Source organism: Xenopus laevis, chromosome 9_10S (assembly GCF_017654675.1).
Source record: "Xenopus laevis strain J_2021 chromosome 9_10S, Xenopus_laevis_v10.1, whole genome shotgun sequence".
In the NCBI taxonomy this organism is placed as follows: domain Eukaryota; kingdom Metazoa; phylum Chordata; class Amphibia; order Anura; family Pipidae; genus Xenopus; species Xenopus laevis.
In genome coordinates, this window is record NC_054388.1 from 88,015,369 (window position 1) to 88,023,909 (window position 8,541).

General features: G+C 49.1%; 1 long non-coding RNA gene across 1 annotated transcript; it reads left to right on the forward strand.

The window, feature by feature from the left end:
• The first annotated feature begins 767 nt into the window (after window positions 1-767).
• On the forward strand, window positions 768-8,276 carry LOC121399182. The gene is made up of 3 exons (XR_005964797.1): window positions 768-1,027; window positions 1,384-1,505; window positions 7,823-8,276. It is a non-coding gene; the product is annotated as an uncharacterized LOC121399182 (long non-coding RNA).
• The last annotated feature ends 265 nt before the right edge of the window (window positions 8,277-8,541 follow it).

Sequence of the window (8,541 nt, forward strand, 5' to 3'; positions counted from 1 at the left end):
TCCACTATTACTACAACTGCTACCGACCCATATCCCTCAGCAACTTCCACCTGCAGTTTTTGGTTTGTAAAGATTACGTATACCCGCGGGACCCAATCAGCCCCTACAGTATGAATGCAGTGGCAACACCTATATGTTTGCCTCTTTATCCTGACAACTTCTATCCTGACTCCTTCTTTTCTACATCCAATTGCTAATAACTATTCTTCTAATTATTGTTTTTCAGGGATCTGACGCCTCCAAATATTTTGCTTAGCGCCGAGGGACATGTGAAGATCGCAGATTTTGGCACAGTTGCAGAAGGGATGTTTCCTGGCATGAAGGCATATGGCTTGTTCGGAACCTACTTCTTCATGGCTCCAGAGGTGAGAAACTCAGTTTTATTACTTACTAACATGACATAAGGAGAGTACTTCAACCGACATGCCCTTTCTCTGAAAACATTTTAAAAGACAAGGAAACCAGAAAAGACCGGGGAATGCCAATATGTTAGACTTCCCCCATGAATAAAGTCTATAATTCAGTCAAATGCTCCTTTTCTGTTAGAAAAGCAATGACGGGGGATTTTATTTATTTGCATTTTTGGATTTTACCCTACTACTGGCAAAGCATTTAAGATGTGTGTGAGACATTATGCTAGAAAGTTCCCATAACTGGTGCATTGTCTACTGAATAAGAGCACCAGCCCAGGGAAAAACTTTGAATTAACTGGGCAGTACCTAACATATATTAGTGAATTTAAATGTACTCCTCCTTATACAGTAATTATACTGTTACAGGAATGGTTCTCCAAGAAGCTTTTAATTATTTACTAAAGGATTTATCATTGATTTTCTAGATTCTTTCAAGGACTGGATATGATGCCGGAGTGGATTGGTGGGCATTTGTAGTTATGCTTTACAAAATGGCAACCAGAAGATATCCATTCAGCCAGAATTCCATTCAGAAGCTGATCCATTCAGTCATGTATGAGCAGCCTCCTTTTCCAGTGAATCTCAGCAGCGATTTCAAAGAACTGCTGCAGGAGGTGGGTATGAATCCATGCAGGGAAGTAACGGTTAAAGCAACACAAAAACAACTCTATCTTAATACAGAACAGCGTTTCTTTGCCAGCAGAATCAGGGACAGTGTACTGTCCTGTGTACTCACAAGAACTGAGTTGGCTTGGATACAGACACACACACAGCTGATTTTGTCTCAAGATATATTCTCACACTCATAGAAAGGCGTTTCAGTGAAAAGACATTCAGAAAATTTTAAAGGCATCACTAAGGCATTTAGCAGTGAAAGGGAAAGTCTCCCAGAATAAAACAATTTGTGCCATGTGCCCCTGGTAATTGAATTTATAACAATGTTTAATGACATTTTCTCTTTACCTCCTAGAGAAGAATCCCAACAAGCGCCTGGGCACGACAGGAGACATAAGGCAGCACCGATTTTATCAATCTGTTGACTGGACAGCGCTGGAGAATATGAAGATCTCACCCCCTGCCAAGCCAAGAGCAGTAAGTACATCACTACAGAAGGTCCAGCTTTATCCCCCAAACTCCTTTTATTCACCATACAGATCACTGACAAACTGTCAGGATCAGCCAGTGACTTGAACTCTGGTGGTGCTGTTCTGGCGATTTGCAGCACTTGCCTCATGAGCCACTGGGGGCTCTCGGGACTGGTCCTGAACTATTGTGTCTATTGTTTCTGGTAATCTGCCTGTTTTCCACCCACCTCGTTTACCCTCATGTGTTTCCCATTTCCTAATCACCTTCCCTTTATAAACCCCGCCCTGAGCTTTGCTCAGGGCTGAGTCATTGAATGTATTCTGTTTGTTCCTGACCTGCGAACCTGAATCTGAATCTGAACCTGAATCTGAACCTGAATCTGAACCTGAATCTGAACCTGAATCTGAACCTGAATCTGAACCTGAATCTGAACCTGAATCTGAACCTGAACCTGAATCTGAACCTGAACCTGAACCTGAATCTGAACCTGAATCTGAACCTTGAAACCTTGTATGTCTTGTTCCTGAAAACCTTGTTACCTTGTTTCCTGAGTGAGTACCTTTGTTCCTGTGTTCCCCATTTTTTCCCTCACCATCTGGATACCTCGATTAGCCTTTTTGCCTGTTCCTGCCTTTTGTGTTCTGACTGCCAATAAACCTACCATTACTTTCATCATCATCATGTCTTTGCCTACAATAACCTATGGCTACACCCCTGGGCTCCCACCATATCCACTCCCCTTGGAGTGGCTATCCTCGGTCACAACGGTTCCCCGTTGTGAACGTTACAGAATGACTCAGCCAAACTGCAGGAAGCCTTTGGGAAAGCCCTCCATGCCTTCTGAATCTGTTGTTAAACTGCAACTCCCTTGGGATGGAGAGGATAAGGCAGAAGATGCCATCCATTTCACTGATGATGTCTGGCAGGATTTTGTCTCTGATGATGACTGGGAGGATTCAGTCTTCGATGAGGACTGGGAGGATCTAGACTCGGATGAGGATGAATTACAAACTGCTATCTGGCCTGTGTCAGATCGGCCACTTCCAGTTTTTAGGCCCTTGTCTCCTCCACAACCTTCTGCTCCTGTGGCAGCTGCCAAACCCAGGTCACCCTCTTTTCCTCTCAGACCTGAACCCCAGTTTATTAGTTTTTTTACGGTTTCCCAGCATCCTCTTCGGTCACCTGCTTCTGTGCCAGCTCTTCTGTCACCTGCTCCTGTGCCGGCTCTTCAGTCACCTGCTCCTGTGCCGGCTCTCCAGTCTCCAGCTTTGGTGCCGGCTCTCCAGTCACCTGCTCCTGTGCCGGCTCTCCAGTCTCCAGCTTTGGTGCCGGCTCTCCAGTCTCCAGCTTTGGTGCCTGCTCTCCAGTCTCCAGCTTTGGTGCCGGCTCTCCAGTCTCCAGCTTTGGTGCCGGCTCTCCAGTCTCCAGCTTTGGTGCCGGCTCTCCAGTCTCCAGCTTTGGTGCAGGCTCTCCAGTCTCCAGCTTTGGTGCCGGCTCTCCAGTCTCCAGCTTTGGTGCCGGCTCTCCAGTCTGCAGCTTTGGTGCCGGCTCTCCAGTCTCCAGCTTTGGTGCCGGCTCTCCAGTCTGCAGCTTTGGTGCCGGCTCTCCAGTCTCCAGCTTTGGTGCCGGCTCTCCAGTCTCCAGCTTTGGTGCCGGCTCCCCAGGCAGTCCTTGCTCCTGTGCCGGCTTCCCAGCCAGTCCTTGCTCCTGTGCCGGCTTCCCAGCCAGTCCTTGCTCCTGTGCCGGCTTCCCAGCCAGTCCTTGCTCCTGTGCCGGCTTCCCAGCCAGTCCTTGCTCCTGTGCCGGCTTCCCAGCCAGTCCTTGCTCCTGTGCCGGCTTCCCAGCCAGTCCTTGCAACTGTGCCGGCTTCCCAGCCAGTCCTTGCTCCTGTGCCGGCTTCCCAGCCAGTCCTTGCTCCTGTGCCGGCTTCTCAGCCAGTCCTTGCTCCTGTGTCGGCTTCCCAGCCAGTCCTTGCTCCTGTGCCGGCTTCCCAGCCAGTCCTTGCTCCTGTGCCGGCTTCCCAGCCAGTCCTTGCTCCTGTGCCGGCTTCCCAGCCAGTCCTTGCTCCTGTGCCGGCTTCCCAGCCAGTCCTTGCTCCTGTACCGGCTCCCCGAAAGCTGCCTGTGCCAGCTCCCCGAAAGCTGCCTGTGCCGGCTCCCCGAAAGCTGCCTGTGCCGGCTCCCCGAAAGCTGCCTGTGCCATTTACCATGCCAAGGCAGCCGGATCCAGCCTCCGTATCTGCAGCCCAGCCGGTTCCAGCCTCTGTGCCTGCAGCCCAGCCGGTTCCAGTCTCCGTGCCTGCAGCCCAGCCGGTTCCAGTCTCCGTGCCTGCAGCCCAGCCGGTTCCAGTCCCCGTGCCTGCAGCCCAGCCGGTTCCAGTCTCCGTGCCTGCAGCCCAGCCGGTTCCAGTCTCCGTGCCTGCAGCCCAGCCGGTTCCAGTCTCCGTGCCTGCAGCCCAGCCGGTTCCAGTCTCCGTGCCTGCAGCCCAGCCGGTTCCAGTCTCCGTGCCTGCAGCCCAGCCGGTTCCAGTCTCCGTGCCTGCAGCCCAGACGGCTCCAGTCTCCGTGCCTGCAGCCCAGACGGCTCCAGTCTCCGTGCCTGCAGCCCAGACGGCTCCAGTCTCCGTGCCTGCAGCCCAGACGGCTCCAGTCTCCGTGCCTGCAGCCCAGACGGCTCCAGTCTCCGTGCCTGCAGCCCAGACGGTTCCAGTCTCCGTGCCTGCAGCCCAGCCAGACTCCATTCCCGTGCCAGCTCCCAGACGACTGCTTCTTCCTGAGACAGTTTCTGTACTGTTTGCCCTGGCCTCCGGGCCTGAGGACCTGTTTGCCCTGGCCTCCGGGCCTGAGGACCTGTTTGCCCTGGCCTCCGGGCCTGAGGACCTGTTTGCCCTGGCCTCCGGGCCTGAGGACCTGTTTGCCCTGGCCTCCGGGCCTGAGGACCTGCCTGCCCTGGATAGTTCCACTTTCCCTGCTACTGGACCTGGTAGGGCGGTTAATCCTGTCTCTATCAGGTCTATTGCTGTAAGTGGTGGTATTGCTGTCCTGGCTTGCCTCTTCCTGTTTCTAACGGGTGCCTGTGCTCCTGGTCCGCCACCTGTGATGGGTGCCTGTGCTCCTGGTCCGCCACCTGTGATGGGTGCCTGTGCTCGTGGTCCGCCACCTGTGATGGGTGCCTGTGCTCCTGGTCCGCCACCTGTGATGGGTGCCTGTGCTCCTGGTCCGCCACCTGTGATGGGTGCCTGTGCTCTTGGTCCGCCACCTGTGATGGGTGCCTGTGCTCTTGGTCCGCCACCTGTGATGGGTGCCTGTGCTCCTTGTCCGCCACCTGTGATGGGTGCCTGTGCTCTTGGGCAGCCACCTGTGATGGGTGCCTGTGCTCTTGGTCCGCCACCTGTGATGGGTGCCTGTGCTCTTGGTCCGCCACCTGTGATGGGTGCCTGTGCTCTTGGTCCGCCACCTGTGATGGGTGCCTGTGCTCTTGGTCCGCCACCTGTGATGGGTGCCTGTGCTCTTGGTCCGCCACCTGTGATGGGTGCCCGTGCTCCTGGTCCGCCACCTGTGATGGGTGCTCCTGGTCCGACACCTGTGAAGGGTGCCCGTGCTCCTGGTCCGACACCTGTGATGGGTGTCCAAACTCCTGATCCGCCACCCGTGATGGGTGCCTGTACTCCTGGTCCGCCACCCGTGATGGGTGTCCAAGCTCCTGGTCCGCCAGCTGTAATGGGTGCCTGTATTGTTCTTGTCTATCTTCATGTCCTGGCTTCCGACTCTGGCTGTGATGTCTTGGCTCCTAATTCTGCCAATGTTCCTGATCTGGCTCCTGACCCCAGCGACTTCTTTGTTTTGTTTTCCCATCCTGGTGAAGCTCCTGTTCACGCTTCTGTTTCTAGCGAGGCTTCTGTCCATTTCCCCAGTGTTTGGACTAAAAAGGCTGGGGGACCATTTGATCCTGGGATCGCCCAGAGGTCGATCCTCAAGAAGCTCTTGTTCTCGTTTCTAGCAAGGCTTCTGTCCATTTCCCCAGTGTTTGGACTAAAAATGATGGGGGACCATTTGATCCTGGGATCGCCCAGAGGTCGATCCTCAAGGGGGGGTAATGTCAGGATCAGCCCGTGACTTGAACTCTGGTGGTGCTGTTCTGGCGATTTGCAGCACTTGCCTCATGAGCCACTGGGGGCTCTCGGGACTGGTCCTGAACTATTGTGTCTATTGTTTCTGGTAATCTGCCTGTTTTCCACCCACCTCGTTTACCCTCATGTGTTTCCCATTTCCTAATCACCTTCCCTTTATAAACCCCGCCCTGAGCTTTGCTCAGGGCTGAGTCATTGAATGTATTCTGTTTGTTCCTGACCTGCGAACCTGAACCTGAACCTGAACCTGAACCTGAACCTGAATCTGAACCTGAATCTGAATCTGAACCTGAATCTGAACCTGAATCTGAACCTGAACCTGAATCTGAACCTGAATCTGAACCTTGAAACATTGTATGTCTTGTTCCTGAAAACCTTGTTACCTTGTTTCCTGAGTGAGTACCTTTGTTCCTGTGTTCCCCATTTTTTCCCTCACCATCTGGATACCTCGATTAGCCTTTTTGCCTGTTCCTGACTTTTGTGTTCTGACTCATTGTCTCCGAGTCTATTCAAAGAGATAAATAGCAGTAAACAAGATTTTCTGAGACACAGTGGTTGTTTTAAGTGTGGGCACAACCGTTGTCACATGCAAATATTTAAAAGTCTCTGGAGAGTTTATTTCAACTGTGACTACTACTACATACAAAATTAAACATTACATCAACTGTTGCAGTAGGGGGATAGTTTACCTCATTACTTGCACTAAGTGTGGTAAGCAATATGTAGGTTGTACTATTAGATCATTGAAAGAACGTATCAGGGAACATATTAATCAAGTGAGCACTATTAAACTAAGCAGCAAAACCAATGTCACTAGGCACTTTCAAGAATGTAACAACAGTAATCTAAAGTATTTTTCTATACAAGGGATAGAACAAATCAAGACAGGCATTAGAGGGGGTGACCTTCTGATGAAATTAAAGAAAAGAGAGGTATATTGGATCTTTCACCTACAAACCAGGTTGCCACTAGGCCTCAATTATACATTTGATGTGACTTGTTATATTTAATTATTTTTTTGACTATTTGCGAATTATATTTCTGTATATGCCCTGTAACATGTATTATCTAACATATAGATCATTGTTTTTGAACAAAGCCAGTAGTCCATTGGATGATATATGGCACTTGTAACATATGTGTGTGATTGGTTTTATTAAGGGGAGGGACTATATGTGCTAGTACTTAAGGAACTGAGCAAGAGAGACTAGTTGGATTCTGCCTATGACTAAGTGCTGGGTAAGCATGAAACGCGTTAGGCGTTAGAGGAAATACTATACATGTTTTTTAACTACTGATGTGAATAAAATATATTTTTTTACTGTAATAGCATGTGTTGGAGAAATTTTTGAGATTCTGACTGCCAATAAACCTACCATTACTTTCATCATCATCATGTCTTTGCCTACAATCACCTATGGCTACACCCCTGGGCTCCCACCATATCCACTCCCCTTGGAGTGGCTATCCTCGGTCACAACGGTTCCCCATTGTGAACGTTACACAAACATTAGGTCTTCTTGTAGTTCAGCGTCACCTTAGGGCAGTGTTGTCCAACTTCACAGAGCATTGATGCTCAAAATAATGACCATAAAGTTTCTCATTTTAAAATTCTTTTTCTAATCTTCCTAATTGTTATCCTGCTCTGTGCTTCCACCCCTCCCCATTTGCTCACCAATTCCATCCTTTTTTCATGTGTTCTATTCTTCTCTCCTCATGTATCTATGAGGTGCATTGCTAAAAATTGTGTTTCCAGGCTGTGTCTGTGTCTCGTATGGCCCACACTATCGGCCTGCGCCACCCATGGTTCACACAATTGGCCCGCCCCACCCGTGGCCCACACCATCTGCCCACCCCACCTTGGGCTCATACCATCAGCCCGTGCCCACACCATTGGCCCTCCCCACTGATGGCCCACACCATAGGCCTGCTCCACCCATGGCCCACCCATTGCCCACAACATCAGCCATACCCACCCATGGTCCACACCATCGGCCCACCCCACCTTGGGGCCACACTATCGGCCCTTGCCCACACCATCGGCCCACCCCACCTTGGGCCCATACCATCAGCCCGTGTCCACACCATCAGCCCTCCCGGCTTTTTTGCACTTTCAAACAATATATAATTATTAAAGTTCTCATGGAAATTTGGGTGAGAAATATAACTTTTATTTATTTTTTTTATTTGCCAGACAATGGAGCCCCATGAACTGCATCGAATCAACTCCACATGGGGGCCTGGACCAAATCCACAGAACTTGAACAACATATTGGGCCTGACATTACAGTGGGAACCAGTAGCAATTAGTCCATTAAGACTAAGAAACCGACTTACACAACTAATTCCAGGCACATCTGCAAGCCTAACTATCCTGATTATCCTAATACTAAAAACAAAAATAAATAATAACAAAAAATGACTTGTTACATCTTGTCTGTTTTTATTTCTCTACTTTATATTTATCTGCTTTCAGTCATTAACCACATATTCTTTGTTTTTTGTGCTATAAAAATGTAATGCATGGTACTCTCATGCCTATTTCGTGTGACTTTTCTGGATTGTCATTTTATCTATGTGAAATGCTGTCACGGATGCTTACTGATATTTGTTGTTCAAAATACTGAAAATAAAGTGTTTCAAAAAAATATAAAAAGACATTACATTACAAAAATGTTTTAAAATAAACATAACATTTTCAGATGTTCTTAACTCTTAACATTTACTTAATTAAAATATCTAATCTGTACAAGCAACTATGGTATTAAAAATTGATCCGTAAAGTCAAAAAAAAAAAAAAAAAAAAAAATGTAATGCATGAAAAAAGGGTGGTAAACGTATGTTTTTGGCTGACAGTTAAGGAGCAGCTAATAGCCTGGTGGTGGGTTGTTTCTAGAAAGAGATATTAGTTGT